This window comes from Oratosquilla oratoria, chromosome 21 (genome assembly GCF_046742065.1).
Source record: "Oratosquilla oratoria isolate Oo_2021 chromosome 21, ASM4674206v1, whole genome shotgun sequence".
In the NCBI taxonomy this organism is placed as follows: Eukaryota; Metazoa; Arthropoda; class Malacostraca; order Stomatopoda; family Squillidae; genus Oratosquilla; species Oratosquilla oratoria.
In genome coordinates, this window is record NC_134797.1 from 3,791,150 (window position 1) to 3,812,987 (window position 21,838).

The 21,838-nt window shown below is 38.2% G+C and overlaps 2 protein-coding genes across 9 annotated transcripts in view; both read left to right on the forward strand.

Annotated features, from left to right (window-relative positions):
- The window catches only part of LOC143036682 (uncharacterized), a 38,195-nt gene extending 37,812 nt beyond the window's left edge, over positions 1-383 (forward strand). Inside the window, exon 9 of the mRNA XM_076204255.1 lies at positions 1-383. This exon is cut by the window's left edge and continues 1,123 nt beyond it. The gene's annotated coding sequence lies outside the window, so the exon portion shown is untranslated.
- Positions 384-18,336: 17,953 nt separating this feature from the next.
- The window catches only part of LOC143036683 (fatty-acid amide hydrolase 2), a 128,716-nt gene continuing 125,214 nt past the window's right edge, over positions 18,337-21,838 (forward strand). The window contains exons 1-2 of one of the 8 annotated variants that reach the window (XM_076204258.1): positions 18,337-18,392; positions 20,339-20,407. The gene's annotated coding sequence lies outside the window, so the exon portion shown is untranslated. The other 7 variants (XM_076204265.1, XM_076204259.1, XM_076204266.1 and 4 more) reach the window with 7 other exon arrangements.

A 21,838-nucleotide genomic window follows, 5' to 3' on the forward strand; every position in this document is an offset into this window, starting at 1 on the left:
TTTACGTGTTGAAACACGGCTGAATTTCCCTGGCCATACTTAATCGACCTCTTATATTCATGTATGGCCAAGAATATTCAGCCAGGTTGTGGGTTCAGAAGAAAAATGGTGGAATCCATATTAATTGAATATCTGCCCATGATGAATATTTCCAAGGGTCAATGGACCCCAGACATTATATCAGGACTATTCATCACCAAACAAATTGTCAATAAGTTTCCTTCCCCTCCCCCTGACCCGACCTCATGTCATCCTCAGGTCACATAGGGTTGGGGTAGTGTCATTTATTATTTTCCAAGTTCCCTTTCTTTTGTAAGAGGTTGCTATTTAAGATAGCATCCTCCTTCCACTTTGTACTACTGTAGAAGATTGCAGTTAGCAATCGAAATATATAGTTTCGCTTACTCAACTCTTTCTTTCGTCCGACTGTGGTGTCAGTTCTAAAAAAAAAAGGTTGGGAGGAGATGACAGTGAAGGGTGGAGAGGACCTTTGGGGAAACGCACTACTGGACATAACAAATGAATATACAATGACTCAATGGGTAAAAGAGAATGCCAAATATAGTAATAACGAAGAACCGTTGAGACTAGATTTGATATTTACATCAGAGCCTGAAATTGTGGATAAATGGAATACAAGACACTAATTGGGAAGAGTGACCACATACTATTTGAGCTCGAACTGAAAGAGGAAATATATATGGGAAGAAACGAGAAACACAGAAAAAGAAGACTAATGTACAACAAAACGGATTATAGGAAACTTAAAAATTTCTTTAAAAAAGCGAGTTGGGAAAAATTAATTAAGAAACTCAGGTGGAAAAGAAATGGATATTAAAAGAAATCTATAATGAAGGAGTGGATAAATACGTACCAAACAAAAACAGAAAAAAGTGTACATTAAGTGCTGGTATAACAAAAAACGTGGTGAAGTAAAAGATAAAAGAGACAAAGCTTGGAAAAGATGGAAAAAAACTGGAAAGTAGCAAATATATATCAAACTAAGAAATTGATACGTAAAAATACGCAGGGAAGAAAAAATAAACTATGAAAAAGACATAATAGACAAATGCAAAGATCAACCTAAATTATTATTTAGATATGTAAATGGTAAACTAATGAATAAACAGTAAATAGTAAAACTACGTCAAGGGAACATAGAACATAAAGAGGATATAGAAATGGCTGAAATTATGAACAAACATTTCAAATCTGTATTCACAAAAGAAAACATACACAACTGGGATGAAGGGGAGAAAGATCCCCCCCCATGAGAGAAATAATTGTGACACAGAAAGAAATAAGGGAACAAATAATGAACAATGATGTCAGAAAATCACACGGCCTGGACGGAATTGGAAACTGGATACTAAAATATTGTATAGATGAACTAACGGACAAAATATATATAATAGATTGCTCACTCAAAGAAGGAAATGTACCGCAAGACTGGAATAATACTAATATATAAAGGAGGAAACAAGGAAGACCTAACAAGCTATAGACCGGTCTCCCTTACAAGTACAATAGCTAAAATTTGTGAGAAAGTTATCAAAACTAGATGGACTACACATCTGGAGAACAATATACTAAATCCGAGACAATTTGGTTTTAGACAGGGAAGATCATTTGCCACAAATTTGATCTGTTTCTATCCAATGTTTATAGATATAATGCAATAAAGGGACGGATGGGCAGACTGTGCTTTCCTGAACTTACGAAAGGCGTTTGATAAAGTACCACACAAAAAGCTATTGAGAAAATTCGAAACAAGAGGTATACACGGAAAACCACAAGCTATATAAATCGTTAGTTCGTCCACATTTGGAATATGTTGTTTCCGTATGGTCACCGAATCTCATTAAAGACATTGACAGACTGGAAAAAGTACAACGGCGAGCCACAAAACTGATTCCAAATATCAAAAATAAATCATACGAAAATTGACTAAAACATATGAATCTGTTTTCCCTAAAAAAGCGTAAACTCAGAGGTGACTTGATACAGGTCTTTAAGATCTTAAAGGGAATTGACAACATCAAAAGTGACCAAATTTTCACATTGAATGAGAATCAGACAAGAAACAATGGTCTCAAACTGTCCGGAAATAGATTCAATTTGGAAGTAGGTAGAAACAACTTTGCCAACCGTGTAGTTAATGAATGGAATAAACTTCCTGCACAGGTAGTGCAATGTAGTTCAGTTCGAAGCTTTAAGAATCATTTAGATAAATACCTAAGTAAGATGCTGTAATGATTATAATTTATCTTATATTATTTGTTTTTGTTTTGTTATCATTTGTCTGTCTGATTTTCATTTATTATTAGTTATATGTCAATTTATTATTATTTACTACTTACCTGTTTGTTTATTATTTAACTATACCTATGCATTTATTTTTGTATTTTATTTGTTATTTACATTATTATAGTTTTTATTTATTGTTTTATTATTAATATGATTTTTTTTTCGCATCCGACCTAGATATGGATCAAAAGGTCTCCTGTCGGCATGCTCCGCCTTTGTAATCCTTTGTAAACCATTAAAATGGATGAAAGATTTCCTGCATGGGAGAAAAATGAGTGGTGCTCAGAGATAAAATATCTACTTGGGGAGAAATGATAAGTGGAGTCCCACAGGGTTCAGTACTGACACCGATAATGTTTGCTATACATGTAAATGACATGGATGATGATGTAGAATTTTACATGAACTTTTTTGCAGACGACGCAAAACTACTAAAGAAAGTAAGTACGAAAAAAAAAGATTGTGAATCGCTACAGAGAGACCTAGACAAGGTCTGGGAATGGAGTCAAAAGTGGGAAGTGGACTTCAGCATTAGGGAATGTAGTATAATGGAATTTGGAAAAAGAAAAAAAGAACATCAGGACAATATGAAATAGATGCAAAGGAAGTAAAGAAGGTTGGTTCCGAAAAGGACCTAGCAGTAATCATCACCAAAGACATGTTCCTAGACAAGCAGATAAACAAAATAGTCGGAGAAACCTATAATTTACTAAAATCAATAAAGGCGGCTGTTAATTACTTGAATGAGGTAATGGTAAAGAAAATACTAGTCACACTGATAAGACCAAGATTGGAGTACGCAGCAACACTATGGACACCCAGTACAAAAAAGAATATAAGGAAAATAGAAAAAATCCAAAGAGCAACGACAAAGATGGCCCCAACACTTTCAAAATTGACATACGAGCAAAGATTGTCTAAACTGGAACTACCAACCCTAGAATTAAGAAGAGAAAGAGGCGATCTATTAGCTATTTACAGAATCATGAAAGGCATGGAAGTCCTTGACAGAGACGACCTGTTAAAGTGGGATATAAGGAAAACAAGGGGACATAAAAAGAAACTCAAAAAGGACAGTTATAGAAGAGATATGAAAAAACAGTTTTCTACACAGAGTGGTGGATGTCTGGAACAAATTGGATGAAACAATAGTGTGTGCAAACACCATACAAAAATTAGAACAAACTAGATGTTGCGAGATACAAAGACGGCTTCACCACGAGCATAGCTCCCCTTTCCATATAATACAACTAGGTAAATACACACACACACACACACACACACACACACACACACACACACACACACACACACACACACACACACACACACACACACACAAACACACACACACACACAAACACACACACACACACACACACACACACACACACACACACACACACACACACACACACACACACACACACACACACACACACACACACACATACACGTGATCCAAAGACCAAGGTGAATACAAGGGGACATGGAAGGAAGCTCAAAAAGGAACATAAGAACATAAGAATAAAGGAGACTGCAAGAGACCATAAGGCCTACACTAGGCAGCTCCGTATCCATCACCACCTGTCGTCCCCATCCATAAAGTTGTCTAATCGTTTTTTAAAACAACTGATAGTTGCAGCGCTTACTACATGGTTACTAAGTTTATTCCATTCATCGACCACCCTATTAGTAAAGCAATTCTTACCTATTTCCTTCTTAAATCTAAATTTGTCCAGTTTATACCCATTACTGCGAGTCCTGCCCTGTTGTTTTATCATGATGACCTTGTTTGCATCTCCCTTGTTATAGCCTTTGATCCACTTGAACACTTCTATTAGATCACCCCGCACTCTGCGTCTTTCCAGAGAGTGTAAGTTTAGGTGCCTAAGCCTCTCTTCGTAAGGCAAATTTCCGAGTCCATGTATCATTTTGGTCATTCTTCTCTGTACTGATTCTAGTGAATTTATGTCCATTCTGTAGGACGGAGACCAAAACTGTACCGCATAGTCAAGGATGGATCTAACTATCGCTAGATAGAGTTTAATAATTACCTCTGCACTTCTATTCCTTACCGTCCTAGCAACGAAACCTAATGCTCTGTGAGGTTTTTTTCTGGCGCTAATGCACTGCTTCCTGGTTTTAAGGTCCGGACTCACCAGAACTCCCAAGTCCCTCTCGCACTCAGATCTTTCTAAAAAACGTGTTATCTAAGATGTATCTATTTTTGGGGTTGTGTAGCCCTACGTTTAACACGCTACACTTAGAGATATTGAAGGACAGTTATAGAAGAGACCTGAAAAAAATAGCTTTCCCCACAGAGTGGTGGATGGATGGAACAAACTGGACGAAAAAATAGTGTGTGCAAAAACCATACACGAATTTAAGAACAATTTAGACACTTTGAGATACAGAGACGGGACACTACGAACGTAGCTCCCCTTACCGTAGGATGCAACTAGGTAAATGCAACTAAGTAAATACAACTAGGTATATACACATGCGCGCGTATGGCGACCTGAATTCTTTCTTTGGTTTCTTTAGCACTCTCAGACAATACCAGCAGAGTAAAGAATTTACAGTGTGTTATAGCCTATATTATCTACGAAAAAATTTGTTTCGAAAACTTATGAGAAAAAAATATGTGTGAGAATTTCAACGAAAAATAATTGAATGAACTTGGAAATTTTATATCTTTGTTTTCAACTTATACTTTATCAATTACATTTGCATTTCACCATAGATATCTTGTATAATTTACGTTCACTATATTTCTTAGAGTGAACTCTTTGAATGAGAAGGAAAAGGAGAAGGAGTACGGAAAGAAGCTGAAGGAGGAGTGGGAGGGAGTGAAGGGTAGAGTAGAGGCAGGTGTGGAGGAGGAATGGGGATGGTTCAAGGAGGGAGTCATAAAGTGTGCAAAGATGGTGTGTGGAACAAGAAGGACAGGGGGAAATAGAAGGAAGGGTAGTGAATGGTGGGATGAGGAAACAAAGAAGGTTGTAGAAGAGAAGAAGCGAGCTTTCACAGATTGGTTACAAAATAGGACGAGGGAGTCATATGAGAGGTACAAAGAAAAGAAAAGAGAAGTAAAGCAAAAGATAAAGGTTGCAAAGAGGAGAGCAGATGTAAAATGGGGTAAGAGTTTGACAGAAAATTTTGAAAGTAATAAAAAGATGTTTTGGAAAGAAATTAAGAGAGGAAGAGGAGGCGAATCAAGTAGAGAAGAAAAGGTAAAAGGTGCAGATGGAGAGATGATAATGGAAGAGAAGGCAGTACGGGGAAGATGGGCAGAATATTTTAGGGAGTTGCTAAATGTGAAGGAGGATAGGGAAGGAAAGATAGCTGCAGTGGGAAGTGCGAAGAAAATGAGAGTGATGAATGAGATGAATGGAGGAGAAATAAGGAAGGATGAGGTGAAGGCAGTTGTTAAGATGATGAAAGCAGGTAAGGCACCTGGTCTGGATGGATGCCATGCGGAATGTCTGAAAAAGGGAGGTACAGTGATGGTGGACTGGTTGGTGAGGTTATTTAATGTTTGTTGGAGAGAGGGTAGAGTGCCGGAGGACTGGAGGAGTGCCTGTATAGTTCCTCTTTATAAGGGAAAAGGGGACAAGTGTGAATGTAGTAGTTTCAGAGGGATTAGCTTGTTGAGTGTAGTTGGGAAGGCTTATGGGAGGATCTTGATTGAGAGGATTAGGAGAGGAACAGAAGGAGTAATTGGTGAGGAACAGTGTGGATTTAGGACGGGTAGAGGTTGTGTAGATCAGATCTTTGTGGTAAGACAGATATGTGAGAAAGCTATAGAAAAGGGGAAGGATGTTTTTTGGGCCTTTATGGATCTGGAAAAGGCTTATGATAGGGTAGACAGGAAGGCACTGTGGGAGGTTATGCAGATATACGGGATAGGAGGAAAGCTTCTCGAAGCTGTCAAGAGTTTTTATGAGAATAGTAGAGCTTATGTCAGGATTGGAAATGGAGAGAGTGAGTGGTTCGAGGTAAAGGTGGGACATCATCAAGGATGCGTTATGTCGCCCTGGGTGTTCAACTTATACATGGATGGGGTGGTGCGAGAGGTAAATGCAAGGGTAGTGGGTCAGGGATTGGAGATGGTTAAAGAAAATGGAGAAAAGTGGGAGGTGAGCCAACTGTTGTTTACGGACGACACTGCGCTTGAGGCAGGATCGGAGGAGGGATTGAGGAAGTTGGTGGCAGAGTTTGGGAGAGTATGTGATAGAAGAAAGCTAAAGATAAATGTGGGTAAAAGTAAGGTGATGAGATGTACAAGGGGTGAAAGTGGCAGTAGACTGGAAGTGAGCATTAAGGGAGAGCGACTGGAGGAAGTGGATAGTCTTAGATACTTGGGTGCAAATGTGGCAGGGAAAGGTGGAGTGAAAGTGGAGGTAGAATGTAAATTGAGAGCAGCGAGTAAATGCCTTGGTGGATTAAAGAGTGTAATGAGGAATAGACATTTGGGAATTGATGCTAAGAGGAGACTGTATGAAGGAGTGATTGTGCCAACAGCACTGTATGGAGCAGAAACATGGAACATAAGAGAAGAAGAGAGAGGGAGTTTGAATGTGTTTGAGATGAGGTGTCTGAGAAGTATGATGGGGGTTACTAGGCTAGATAGAGTGAGAAATGAGGAGGTGAGGAGGAGAACAGGGGTGGAAAAGGAGCTGGGAGATAGGGTTGATGAAAGAGTATTAGGATGGTTTGGACACATGGAAAGAATGAGTGAAGAAAGACTAGTAAAAGAGGTGTGGAAGGCAGATGTGGAAGGAGTGAACATGAGGGGACGTCCTAGAATGAGATGGATGGATGGGGTGAAGGGGGCTTTGGGGAAGAGGGGAATGTCTGTTGAGGAAGGACGGGAGAGGACAGAAGACAGGGGTGAATGGAGAATGGTTGTATATGGATGATGTTGTGATTGCATGAGGTGGAATGGACGGGTGGATGGGGGGGTGAGGTAGTATGTGTGAGCAAAATTTGACGCAGCCCGAAGGGATTTCTCCCCGTCCTCTCATTTTATGCAATGGGGGGACGGAGAGGGGGGGTCGCCGATTTAATGAAGCGGCCTTGCTGTGGATGTGCTGTGTCTTGCGACACTGCTTCTGACCCAGGGCAGTGGACAAGGTGCAGGAATGACCCGTCATTCAGGAGGTGCTAAGATAAGAGGGAGGGTGGAGGGGTGTGGAGTGTATTCAGGGATGGAATGGGTGGGAATGATTTTATGCCTTTTACTTTTTGGCTACCCCCCTTGTAAGGGGGAAAAAGCCTTGGTATATGTATGTAGGTATATGTATGTATATTTCATGCATACAGCCTTATACGGGCAAAGTAATCTCATTACAAATTTCGCAAGTGTTTCTCAAAATTTGTAAAACGTTTGTACTTGATTACCTTGTAATGCTTACCTAATAATAATTCTAGCGGGGAATGAAGAAGCAAAAGTAAAAATTTTCTGTCCCCACCTCCAAAAATAGTACACTATACAATGCCGGAGACAATCTTCAATTACATAAGAGGTCATTAATTCTAATCCCCTGATAAAGGATTTGATAGATATACTCGTACTGGATAAATGTATTGATCTTCGTGGAATAGGAGTGTGTGGATTCGAGTAGCATACGTATGGTGCAGCTGATATGTGACTTCACTAAGCCCCGCCCACGCATGGCTGTCAACAACTCGACGCCGAAAAAAATCACAATGTGCACTGACTTAGGATACAGACAAATAATCTAAATAATCTACTGGAGAAGCGTTTTATACATATACATTGGAATGCATCTAATTATAGATTCATATCATGTGGTCCAGTACTATGCCACGCCTGTATAATTATAACGTGATCAAAATACCTCTAATTTACGTCTTTCCAACTTTCCATTGTTACGATAACGTTTCTCTTTTTACGTCCCTTTTTTCTTTTACAACTGTTACTAAGAGTACCATCTTTTAGGTTCGTCTCTTTTTGTTTTGCTAAATATTTCCTATTTTATATAGAAAATATCCAATTTAACTTTACCATTTCAGTAACGTGTATTATTTATTTTTTGCAACCACATTGATTTAATGAATGGCATGATAGTGAGAAGAGTAATGTAACATAATTAAATTCCATATACATTTTTCATGATAAAAGTATGAAAAACCATAGATGTTTCTAGATATCTTCATTTAAAAAATAAATGAAACATGAGTTTCATACTGAAAGTAACGATGTGGGTAGGATGAGATCGGAGGAACTTGTACGGAGGAACTTGTACGGAATTACAAGGTCCTCCTTCAGGAGATGAAGGAGCGTGGGAGCCGTCACGTAGTCTGTGGGATCCTTCCGAGGATCTACGCTGGCTCGTGTTGGAACAGTAGAGCCATAGGGATCAATGAGAGGATATCACGATTGTGCACGCAACTGGGATACCACTTTCTTGATCCTTGGTATCTCTTTTCCAGGCGTCATGACCTTTATGCTTCTGATGGGATCCACCTTACTTGCAGAGGCAAAGATGTTCTTACAAACCTCATTGTGGGAGTTTGTAATTAACCAGTTACTTTTGGGGGGGGGGGGTAGAAACTCAAAGGGAAGGGGAAATAGAGTGTACTAGGGAAAACAGAGTAGGGTATAGCAATAATGTAGAGCAATATGTCAGTGTAGAACAAAATATCATTTTAGGATATAATGTCGGTAGAGGACGAAATATTACATTAGAATGTAATGTCAAAGGACAAAATATCACGATGGGATGTAATAATAGTGGAAAACAATATATCACGATGGGATATAATGATAGTGGAGGAGAAAATATCACGATGGTATGTATTGATAGTGGAGGATAAAATATCACGGTAGGATACCGGTATGATTTCGGTGGAGGACAGAATATCTTAGGAAGGAATGCCGCACAGAATGTCAATGAACGACGGGTGGCAGGTCTAGAATGCGGTGACGTAGGGGGGGGGGCAAGGTATACATAAAAGATCGGATGACCGTGAGCGACCAGATGTCCGTGGTGGGACAAATGTCCATGAGGTATTGAATGTCAATGAAGGATCAAATGTCAATATAGACCAAGGTGTCAATAAAAAAACAAAATTATAATGTTAGACATGATGTTGAAAATCAAAACGAGTAAAAAAGAAATAATCACGAGTTTCTTAATACTATGTATTTTAATGCTCATAGTATTAGGAACAAATTCCAAGAAATCCAGGCGTATGTCAAAAGCAAATATCTCGATATGATAGGAATAACCGAGACATGGTTAAATGGTGAAGAGTTTGAAGCTGAATTTGATACTGCAGGATTTAAACACTTTCATCAAGATAGAAACCACAAGAAAGGTGGGGGTGTTCTGTTCTACGTTAAAAGTATTGTCCATGCCTGTGTTTTAGAGAAAGTAAAACAGGATGCATATGATATTTTGTAGGTACAATTAACCCAAACAAATTGACAAGAAATGAATGTAGGTGCAATATATACGCCAAAAACATTATCATTAGCAGACAACAAACTATTGTTTCAAGAACTGTCTAAGTTTCTGCAACCAATACTTATTGATAATGGGGGATTTCAATTTTACTGACATTGATTGGATGACCCTTGAACATGGCCATATAGGTAGTCGCTTGATAGATTTTCTCGGTGACAATTAGTTCAGCATGTAAAAGAGCCCACTAGATATGGAAACTTATTCGATCTATTGATCACTATCCGAGAAAGCATGGTAACCTATGTAGAAGTTGGTAAACTATTACAAGTAGCGATCACAACTTACTTAGATTCAAACTGCTAAAAAAGAATTAGAATAGATACTTGTGTATCTAAAATACCCGATTTCAGTAAAGCTCAGTTCATAAGACTACGTCAGGAGCTTCAGCTTACAGCTTGGGAGGCAAAATTAAGCAAAAGACCTGTAAATCAGATGTGGGAAATGTTTCAAAATATGCTTACTATGATGATTCATACATCCAGTTTAAGGACAGACGCCCCCAGATCAGGCTCGTCCAAAATGGCTTGACAAAGAAACTGAAAAATGTATTGCTAAAAAGAGGCAGGCTTATGAAAAATACAATTGCTCGGGTGCACCTAATGACTATCAAAGTTATGTAATAATACAGAGAGATTTAAAAAAGACAATAAAAAAACGATAATACAAAATGAATATCGCTGATAAATCTAAAGAGAATTCCAAATAATTCTATAGTTACATTAGAGATAAAAATGTTATTAGGAGTCACATTGGCCCACTATTATCTGCTGATGGTCAACTTGAATATTCAAATGAAGGAATGTGTGATATCTCAGACAACTATTTTGGCTCAGTATTCGTAAACGAAACACCTCAAAGTGAACTCCAAACTGAAACCTGTGAAAATCAAGGGTGAACTTACTACGGTAAATATAAGAAAAGAAAAAATTAAAAGGTGTATAGAGAAACTCAAAATTAATAATAAAACACCAGGGCCTAACGAAAACAAAAAATGAGATTGTTGTTCCATTAGAAATTATTCTAAAGAAATCCATCATATCCGTAGATGTCCAAAGAGAATGGAAACTAGCTAACGCTATTCCCATATTCAAAAGGGTGACATTAAACAAAATAACTACAGGCCTATAAGTTTGACTTCAATCGTAGGAAATATAATGGAAACTATCATCAGAGATGCTATCGAACATCATTTAGAAAGTAACTGTTTGATAAATGATAGTCAGTATGGATTCAGACAGAAACGTTCTTGTGTGACTGACTTACTCAAATTCTACAACACAGTCATCTCGAATTATGACAAAAGAAACAATATAGATTTAATATATCTAGACTTTGCAAAAGCTTTTGATACCGTCCTCCACGTTGGACTACTTACTAAATTAGCTTCATACAGAGTAAGTGGTAGCCTATTAAGTTGGACTAGTAATTGGATGAATGATCGAAAACAGAGAGTTGTTTTAAATGGCAAAACTTCTAGATGGAAAAATGTTACCAATGGAATTCCTTAGGATTCCGTTCTTGTGCACTTATATTCAAACTCACTCACTCCCCTGGCCGCTACAATAAGATGCCTCCAGACTCTCCGATCTGCTGCAAACATCTCTATATCGTCGGGGTCGACGTTCAGGGCTCGCAAGTCGTTCTCCACCACATTCTTCCTTCAAGTACGGGGACGCCCTCGAGGTCCCCTGCCCACTGTATTCTCGGTGAAAACACGAGAAGTTAATCTGCCTGGGCCGGATCTATCTATTCATAGTATATATAAATTATATAGACCACGGACTAACATCTATTGTCTCCAAATTTGTTGATGATACAAAACTGTGTGGAATGGCAAATGATCACTTAAATCAATTATATATTCAAGAAGATATAGATAAATTGCAGCAATGGTCTGAAAAGTGTCTAATGAAATTTAAATGCAAGGTTATGCACATAGGTAAAAATAACAGTAAGTACGATTACAAGTTATTTGGAAATTCGTTAACAAAAGTGGATAGTGAGAAGGATCTCGGCGTAATTATTAGTAACGATCTCAAATCATCTAAGCAGTGTGTTTCAGCTTTCTGAGAAAGCAAATGAGATTCTAGGACTGCTTGCGCGATCTTTTGACTTCAAAAGTCCATCTTTCATTACCAAGCTATATAAATCGTTAGTTTGTCTACATTTCGAATATGCTGTTTCTGTATGGCCACTGAATCTCAGTAAAAATTAGTAAGTAATTTTATTTGGCAAAGAATCAATATACATGAAGTGCAGATAAAGAAAAGAACACACAGTTCGAAATAACAATTATAAATGCCGAGGATAACACAAAAAACACGTAAGCTTATTTCCATTGTGGTCCAGAGTGGAAAAAGTACAACGGCGAGCCCCCCCCCCCCAAAAAAAAAAATCCAAATATGAAAAATAACATACATACATACATATACCAAGGCTTTTCCCCCCTTACTAGGGAGGTAGCCAAAAAGGAAAAGGCATAAAATCATTCCCACCCATTCCATCCCCGAAAACACTCCACACCCCTCCACCTTCCCTCCCATCTTAGCACCTCCTAGATGACGGGTCATCCCTGCACCCTGTCCACTGCCCTGGGTCAGAAGCAGTGTCGCAAGACACAGCACATCCACAGCAAGGCCGCTTTATTAAATCGGCGACCCCCCCTCTCCGTCCCCCCATATAAAGGAGAGGACGGGGAGAAATCCCTTCGGGCTGCGTCAAAATTTTGCTCACACACACTACCTCAACCCCCATCCCCCCGTCCATTCCACCTCATGCATCACAACATCTTCCATATACAACCATTCTCCATTCACCCCTGTCTTCTGTCCTCTCCCGTCCTTCCTCAACAGACATTCCCCTTTTCCCCAAAGCCCCCTTCACCCCATCCATCCATCTCATCCTAGGACGACTCCTCATGTTCACTCCCTCCACATCTGCCTTCCATACCTCCTTCACCAGTCTTTCTTCACTCATTCTTTCCATGTGTTCAAACCATCCTAATACTCTTTCATCAACCCTATCTCCCAGCTCCCTTTCCACCCCTGTTCTCCTCCTCACCTCCTCATTTCTCACTCTATCTAGCCTAGTAACCCCCATCGTATTTTTCAGACACTTCATCTCAAACACATTCAAGCTCCTTCTCTCTTCCTCTCTTATGTTCCATATTTCTGCTCCATACAATGCTGTTGGCACAATCACTCCTTCATACAGTCTCCTCTTAGCATCAATTCCCAAATGTCTATTCCTCATTACACTTTTTAATCCACCAAGGCATTTACTCGCTGCTCTCAATCTACATTCTACCTCCACCTTTACTCCACCTTTTCCTGCCACATTTGCACCCAAATATCTAAAACTATCCACTTCCTCCAGTTGCTCTCCCTTAATGCTCACTTCCAGATTACTGCCACTTTCACCCCTTGTACATCTCATCACCTTACTTTTACCCACATTTATCTTCAGCTTTCTTCTATCACACACTCTCCCAAACTCTGTCACCAATTTCCTCAATCCCTCCTCCGATCCTGCCACAAGCGCAGTGTCGTCCGCAAACAACAGCTGGCTCACCTCCCACTTTTCTCCATTTTCTTTAACCATCTCCAATCCCTGACCCACTACCCTTGCATTTACCTCTCGCACTACCCCATCCATGTATAAGTTGAACACCCAGGGCGACATAACGCATCCTTGACGATGTCCCACCTTTACCTCAAACCACTCACTCTCTCCATTTCCAATCCTGACACAAGCTCTACTATTCTCATAAAAACTCTTGACAGCTCCGAGAAGCTTTCCTCCTATCCCGTATATCCGCATAACTTCCCACAGTGCCTTTCTGTCTACCCTGTCGTAAGCCTTTTCCAGATCCATAAAGGCCCAAAAAACATCCTTCCCCTTTCCTATAGCTTTCTCACATATCTGTCTTACCACAAAGATCTGATCTACACAACCTCTACCTGTCCTAAATCCACACTGTTCCTCACCAATTACTCCCTCTGTTCCTCTCCTAATCCTCTCAATCAAGATCCTCCCATAAGCCTTCCCAACTACACTTAATAAGCTAATCCCTCTGAAACTACTACATTCACACTTGTCCCCCTTTCCCTTTTAAAGTGGAACTATACAAGCACTCCTCCAGTCCTCCGGCACTCTACCTTCTCTCCAACAAACATTAAATAACCTCACCAACCAGTCCACCATCACTATACCTCCTTTTTAAAGACATTCCGCATGGCATCCATCCAGACCAGGTGCCTTACCTGCTTTCATCATCTTAACTGCTGCCTTCACCTCATCCTTCCTTATTTCTCCTCCATTTTCCTCACTCATCACTCTCATTTTCTTAGCATTTCCCACTGCAGCTATCTTTCCCTCCCTATCCTCCTTCACATTTAGCAACTCCCTAAAATATTCTGCCCATCTTCCCCGTACTTCTCTTCCATTATCATCGCTCCATCTGCACCTTTTACCTTTTCTTCTCTACTTGATTCGCCTCCTCTTCCTCTCTTAATTTCTTTCCAAAACATCTTTTTATTACTTTTAAAATTTTCTGTCACACTCTTACCCCATTTTACATCTGCTCTCCTCTTTGCCTCCTTTACCTTTCTCTTTACTTCTCTTTTCTTTTCTTTGTACGTCTCATATGACTCCCTCGTCCTATTTTGTAACCAATCTGTGTAAGCTCGCTTCTTCTCTTCTACAACCTTCTTCATTTCCTCATCCCACCATTCACTACCCTTCCTTCTATTTCCTCCTGTCCTTCTTGTTCCACACACCATCTTTGCACACTTTGTGACTCCCTCCTTGAACCATCCCCATTCCTCCTCCACACCTGCCTCCACTCTACCCTTCACTCCCTCCCATTCCTCCTTCAGCTTCTTCTTGTACTCCTTCTCCTTTTCCTCTTCATTTAAAGAGTTCTCTCTAAGCACCTCTCTACCATTTGTCCCTTTTCTCTTGCTCCATCTGTCCTCCCCTCTCAACTTACCTTCCACCAGAAAATAATCTGATATTCCCCCACCCTCTCCCCTTAGCACATGTACATCCTTAACTCTTCCTATCATAATCCTATTTACCACCACATAGTCAATTTAAGCTCTATCCACCACCCTTCCCTCCACCACCCTCTCTCATACGAAAATCGACTAAAACATATGAATCTGTTGTCCCTATAAAAAGCGTAGATTCAGAGGTGACTTGATTTTTTTTTTTTTTTTAAGATTCTAAAGGGAATTGACAACACCAAAAGTGACAAAATTTTCACACTGAATGAGAATCCGAGAAGAAATATTAGTTTTGAACTGTGAGAAAATATATTCAATTTGGAAGTGGGTAGAAACAACTTCGCCAACCGTGTAGTTAATGAATGAAATAAACTTCCTGCAGGCAGTGCAATGTAGTTCAGCTCTAAGCTTTAAGATTCGTTTAGATTAAACACCTAAGCAAGATGCTGTAATGACTGCCATTCATTTCATGTTTGTTATTATTTGTCTGTTTATTATTATTTGCTTGATTTTCATTTATTATTAGTTATCTGTCACTTTATTATTATTTACTGTTTACCTGTTTATTATTTAACTATATTTATGCATTTATTTCATTTATCATTATTTGTATTATTATAACTTTTATCTATTTATTCATCATTTTTATATTTTTTGCACCAGATCTATAGGCAATTCACTCAAAGAATCTCAGCTGATCTGCGTTCTCGGTTGGCAGCATTGCTACGATGCAACTCACGAACTTTTTCATATCTAAATATTTCAATTTCCGATCTGAGTGTCACTCTTCCGACCACATATGTTTGTACAAGCGTATTCAAAGACTTAAGAAGAGAATGAGTATGAGATGATGAAAGCCATAAACTAACCGAGATGCGAAAAACCATGAGCGGTATGTACTCAAGTCATGTTCAGTTTTGACTGATGAGATTGATTGGGTGGAGGGAGAGAGGGAGCAAGACGCTGTGCTTCCCGCCACCCGTCCAGTATCAAAAGACAATCATATAAACCTTTCATTTTTTCTTTTATGTGTCACTTTATGGGATATGTGAAAGCACAGTCATATTCATGACTATTTTATATCACAGAAGACATATTAATTTTTACAACCAGCCTCATAATGATTGGGCACGACAATAAAAAGTAAAATGCTGTATAAACATTAAAATTATATTCCTTATCTTATACCCGCCACAATTACTTTCTTTGCACTATCGGGATGGAAAGCTATGAAATAGGTGAACAAGGACTGATTCATCCATAGATGTGCATGAAATTCGTGTAACTTGTATAGTCATTGAGCTAAGAGAAGAAATAGAACTATATTTTAAGGAGCTTGAGGTTTCAGCCAGCTCAGCGGGGGGGGGGGGATGAGCAAGGCTGCCAACCAAAAATGCAGAATCGACTGAGATTCTTTGAGTGAATTGCCTATAGTTATGGGCCAAAAGGTCTGGCGGCATGTTCCGCCTTTGTTGGCAATAGTAGTGTTTCCATAGCCCGTGCGAGTATTTGATCAGTATTCATTGGACATAGGTCAGGATTACGTGGCCAGCTCATATATGATCATTTCACCCATATTACATTTTTATTTTTTAATTTTAGATATCTACTTCCAAACTTATGCCCATATATTTCTATTAGAGCTTTTGAAGAACAAGGGTCCCAATGGGACCTTTCGCAGTCAGGCTCGTAGATTCCTATTAGCGCTAGATTTTTCAATTGTCTCGGATTTCACATGGCAAAGGGGTGACTTTGCTAATTTGGAAACCGATATTTAAAAAAAGATACGACATAAATTGCTGCATAAATGTATTTAAAATTAAAAACATGACTCTTAATGTTATAATTTTTACTTACTGGTGTGTGATAAGGCTTTGTTAATTTAATTATAAGGTAAAACTAAAAATAGGTAATTATTTTTACTGAAGTAAGTATGAGCAGTAAAAATAAGAGGATGTTGATTTCGGTTTGTGCATTTTATCTGAGAGTGTTGAAAAATAATGGATATCACTGTCACGTCCTGTATATGAAGATAATCAGTGAGATAAAAAATAACAACAGTGGTGGCGGACGTACGAAGTGAACGACGTTTGTGTAAAGAATAGCCTCTTAGATCTGCTGGGAGCTATTTTCAAACAAATATGACTAATTTTACGTGTGCCGTGGCAGACTGCACGTCAGATTCAAGAAAAAGTAAGAGAAAGACAAATGTTAATCGTACCGAAAAAATTAAGTCTTCGATGCAAAATTATATTTTCGATACATTACATGGATTTGCCTATTGCTTGGTGCATTCAAATGAAAGTATATATCAGTATACGTCCATTGAAGTCGGTAGAAAATGACAAATTGCTTGGCTTGATACAATTATAGGCTGTTTTACGAATATCATCTGTAATTATAAATAGAGGCTCAAACAATGCTATATGCCATTTGCAATCATGAATTTAATTGACTTAAATTTCAGACACAATAATGTACAACGATACACCTCTGTAAGCTTAAACTTGCCCCAAAAAGTATTTATTTTCCGGCAAGAATTACAAAATCTGACGGTGTCTGGTATCAAATCGCTCACTGCGAAAGGTCCCATTGCTCCTGTTGAGCAATAGCGGTCTTAGTTTTGTCCTTTTGAAGAATAATGGTCCCATACAAAAATAACATGAAAAACACCGAAATTAAATGGTTATGTTAGGTTAGGTTGGCGTCCCAGTTTTGCCCTTTTGAAGAATACCCCAAGTCACACGGGGGCCCTATTCTTGAAAAGCTCCTTTTTATTCTTGTGTACTTAACAACAAAATTATAACGAGCCAGTTCAATAAGTAGTTCATCATCAACTTTTCTTTAGAAATACTATGTTATCCGCAAAATAATTGACGTACGTATGGTAAAAAAAATTGCTAGTTTTATAAGATTTTGTCACAAATAATAAAAATTAATACAAATATTTGGTTTCACATTCATATTTTCATTGATAGTAAAATTCATTGCTTTTATTTCTGACGAAATGAGTAGATGCAAACAGTGTTATCGAAAAAATTAAACGTTTATGATTTTGTCAAAGATGGAGACGTTAACTGACACATAACTGACACCAAGACAAAATATTATACTATATCGGACATGTGAATGCGTCATTCAAAATAAAGTAAACGATACCTTCTCGCTGACATGAATTGAGCATGTGTGGCAATGATACGTGTAACTTGACTCAAAAGAAATATAAGTCGACCCTCTTTTACTTTTTTGAGGTTTCATACATTGTTCTATGTTCCTTTATATAATCGTTTTAAAAATCTCAAATACATACTTTTTAGAGCTGCAATTATTTATTTTTCATACAGCACTTAAATATATTATTGTGGTCATTATCAACTGACAAATATTTGTTATGCAACTATATAAATTAAAATCTATAGAATTTTTCTGACTTTTATATGTATGACATAAATTTTCCATGATGAATAGCATTTTTAAATTTTTGTTGGGCCCAAGTAACAAGACAAACTATGACGTAATCTAATGTTTATATTAACCGTTCCGCAATATCTAGTTGACACTTGGCGGTGTAGGATTACCGGTAGGGGCGTAGACAATGAATCATGTTTGTGTAACATCAGAACTATAATTCGTAGAATAAAGTGTGAAACTGTTGAAAACATGTAGTCGTTTATGTAAATCAAAGTTATCATTCAGGAATACAGTAAAGAGTACAGGTATTACATTTCGTGAACTTGCAAAGCTTAAGCTGCAGACAAAACTAGGTGTGTACTCCCATTCCAGGGGGAGAAGCTTCACTGGGTTGTCATTAAGATAACTTGATTGCGATTTACTTTATCATCCATTATGAGTGTTAAATGGATGTTTTAAAAAACAGATACAATCATCTTCGACTCGATTGTTCTTTTAATTCGTTCATTCGTAGCAGTTGTGGCCATTAGTCATTACTAAATCACTATTCAGCGAGTAGGAGCGCCACCTTTTAAGAAAACTTGGGGCAAACTCAAAGCAGATATCTTTAAGGATTTTATTTTAACACATGTTATACAACTTGATTTACCATGCCATAGAATCTTAAGAACAATCTTGAGAAATTTTGCTAATACCAGACCACTGGAGGTGCGGATACTAGGAAAGATAAATGCTCTTAACCACTTCAGGAGTTCAGTACGAGTCAAATTCTCGTACACAGCAGTGGCTGCCATATGTATGAGGCATCATACTACTCACATAATAAAATATATAGTCACTGCTGTATTACTCATTCTTTTACTCTGAGTCATAGTAAACACAAAATGTGATCAAACCAGTTCAACGAATCCTGAGGTAACTCATACGACTACAAAAAAAATATATATAATCAAAACACCGATGCCAGCATCCTTGTGTACCCACTTGTGCTGCCTCATGACACCTACATAGGTATCATCGTAGAGAAATGGTTAAGAAGGCTATGAAAAATCTCAAATACGAAAGAAGCAGTGAAATTAAGTATGTTTTACAATGTATTCTTCATGATAGGTAGTATGTAAAACTACTATAATTGCAGTCAGTCATAACATGTCACATTGTTACATCAACTGAAGGCAGGGAAACTACTAGAAGCAAAGACAATCAACCTGTATATGTGTATAATACTTCGTGTATCTTGTACATTTCATTTTATGGATATGTTTAATTCTTAGTAATTTATTGGTACAGAAATTTCACTTTTATAATGATGTTCGTGCACTATCATGGGGTCCATTTTTGTGGTCTTTCAACTTGTAGAAATGACTCATTATGGGAGAATTGTGTACACATTCTATAAAAAAAACAGTGCATATACCTTAGGCTTGGTAAACATATTATGAAGAATTTGTATTTTCCCATACATCTGCTCCCCTACCCCTCCAAGGCTAAACTGATCCAAATTAATTAGTGGCTGGCCCTTGTATACTCAGACAGATAATTTGAGCATTTGTTAATACAAGTAGATTGTTGGTAATTTATTTTGCCATGTTAGCATTGGGAGGGGTGGGGTTTTCAGGACAGAAGCATGACAAATAACAACTTGCCTAGCATTCTTACCTAGTAGGTTCACGCAACCCATATGCTATGACAAAGAATACAGGTAGTGGCACTCTGTTGATGTGGCAGTCAATAATTTTCATAGTAAATTGAAATAATCGTACACAACGATTTAGAACAGACTGTGCAGTAAATAATTACCAACATTGAGCTGTTTATTAGGTGAATGCCATATTGCTCATAGGCAGGGTGAGGGTTGTATTATAGTAGATAATTTGTATACATATTATCATAGATCAGTCTCATTGAAATTTCCATTTCTTTGTATTAGGAAACCTTAAAAAGCTTCACTTTATACCCTGGATCTTATGGTATTTGTTAAATTGTTTGCAAACTTATAACATATTTTTTTCTTTTGAAAGATTATTTTTTCAGTAAAAAAAACTTGACTGTAGTATTTAGATTTTCCTGCCAAAAAGTTTTGCCATTTTTTTTTAAGTTAAGCATTTTTAACAGAAATGCCATAGAGAAGAACCCCCACCCCCTCTTTCATTTCAAGAAGTTAGGAAGCAGCACCCTAAGCAGGTATGTAGTTTTAGGTAAAATGCAGGAATAATGCTCTGAATTCTGTTAAAGATTGGGATTGGTGTAATATTGCAATTTTACCAATATACTTTTTTCTGTTCCTTGTCTCATTGTACTTCCTCATGCTTAACTCATTTCATATCATCTTAATTGTTCTCCATATGCATACAGCTATGACTAATCTTTTTAAATGTCACAACAAAGATACCATTTGGGTCCAGCCCGATGCTGAGAAGCTCCTCTAGTCAAAAGGCCCAGTGGTCAGAAAGCCCACTTGTCAGAAGGCCCATTAACCAGAAAATTGCTAAGATGTATTGTAGCCAAAAATAATTTGCCGAGGAAAAATTTCAGTCTCAACCCTAGGAATTTAGGAGAAAGGTGTAGTTGAGGATGTTCAAATTCCAAGCAGAATATGGATGGTCTCTGACTTCTTTGAACCACTTTATATAGAAGTAAAGTACTAGCAATATACTTCATACAATATACTAACCTAGCCAAACATAACCTAACCCAACCTAAATTTCTGCACATTGCAGCAGCCCTTTTCATTTAAATAATACCATAACTAACATTGAAGAAAAATTCCAGCTACTGGGCCGTCTGACTAGAAGCCCTTTTGAGTATTGGGCGGACTCCCCCCACCCCTCCCACCCCACCCCAACGTGCACAACTATTACCTATGTCTTTGATAAAAAAAATGATAACATTAATAGCCATACTGGTGTTCATTATTTTGAAAATAGAATGAATATTACATGTATAGTATCCCAGCCAGATAAGATGTATAATGCAAGATGAAAGCCTTGGACTTGCCATCATTGAAAGAAAGAAGAGAAATAGGTGACTTAATAATAATGTTCAAATTATTAAAGGGACAGAAGAGCTCATATATATGAATTAAAAAAAATGTCTAGAGGATATCAAAGAACCTGTTTTCCATATACTGTACAATAGATACATCAGTTGGAATAGTTGAGAAGCTGGTGTAGCTCAAGCTAAAACCAAAAAGTAATTCAAAATTGGAGGAAAGAGGACCCCATGAGTTTAGCTCTTTTCCTTAGTATTACAATGGAGTACTGTTGATATAAGTACATACATATACCAAAGGCTCTTATCCCTAACAAGGGAGGTAGTTAAAAAAAACACTTCCACCCATTCCATCCCCACATACATCACTCCCATTCACCCCACTCCCTCTTATCTTTGCTCCTCCTGGACGACGGGTTATCCCTGCATCTTGCCCACTGCTCTGGGTCAGAAGCAGTATTGCAAGACACAGCACATCCACAGCAAGGCCACTTCAGTAAATCAGTGAACCCCCCCCATTCTCCTTCCCCTCATGCAGAAAAAGAGATGGGGAGAAATCCCTTCGGGCTGCATCAGATTATTTTTTCACACATACTCCCTCGCCTCCCCCCATCCTCCACCCAC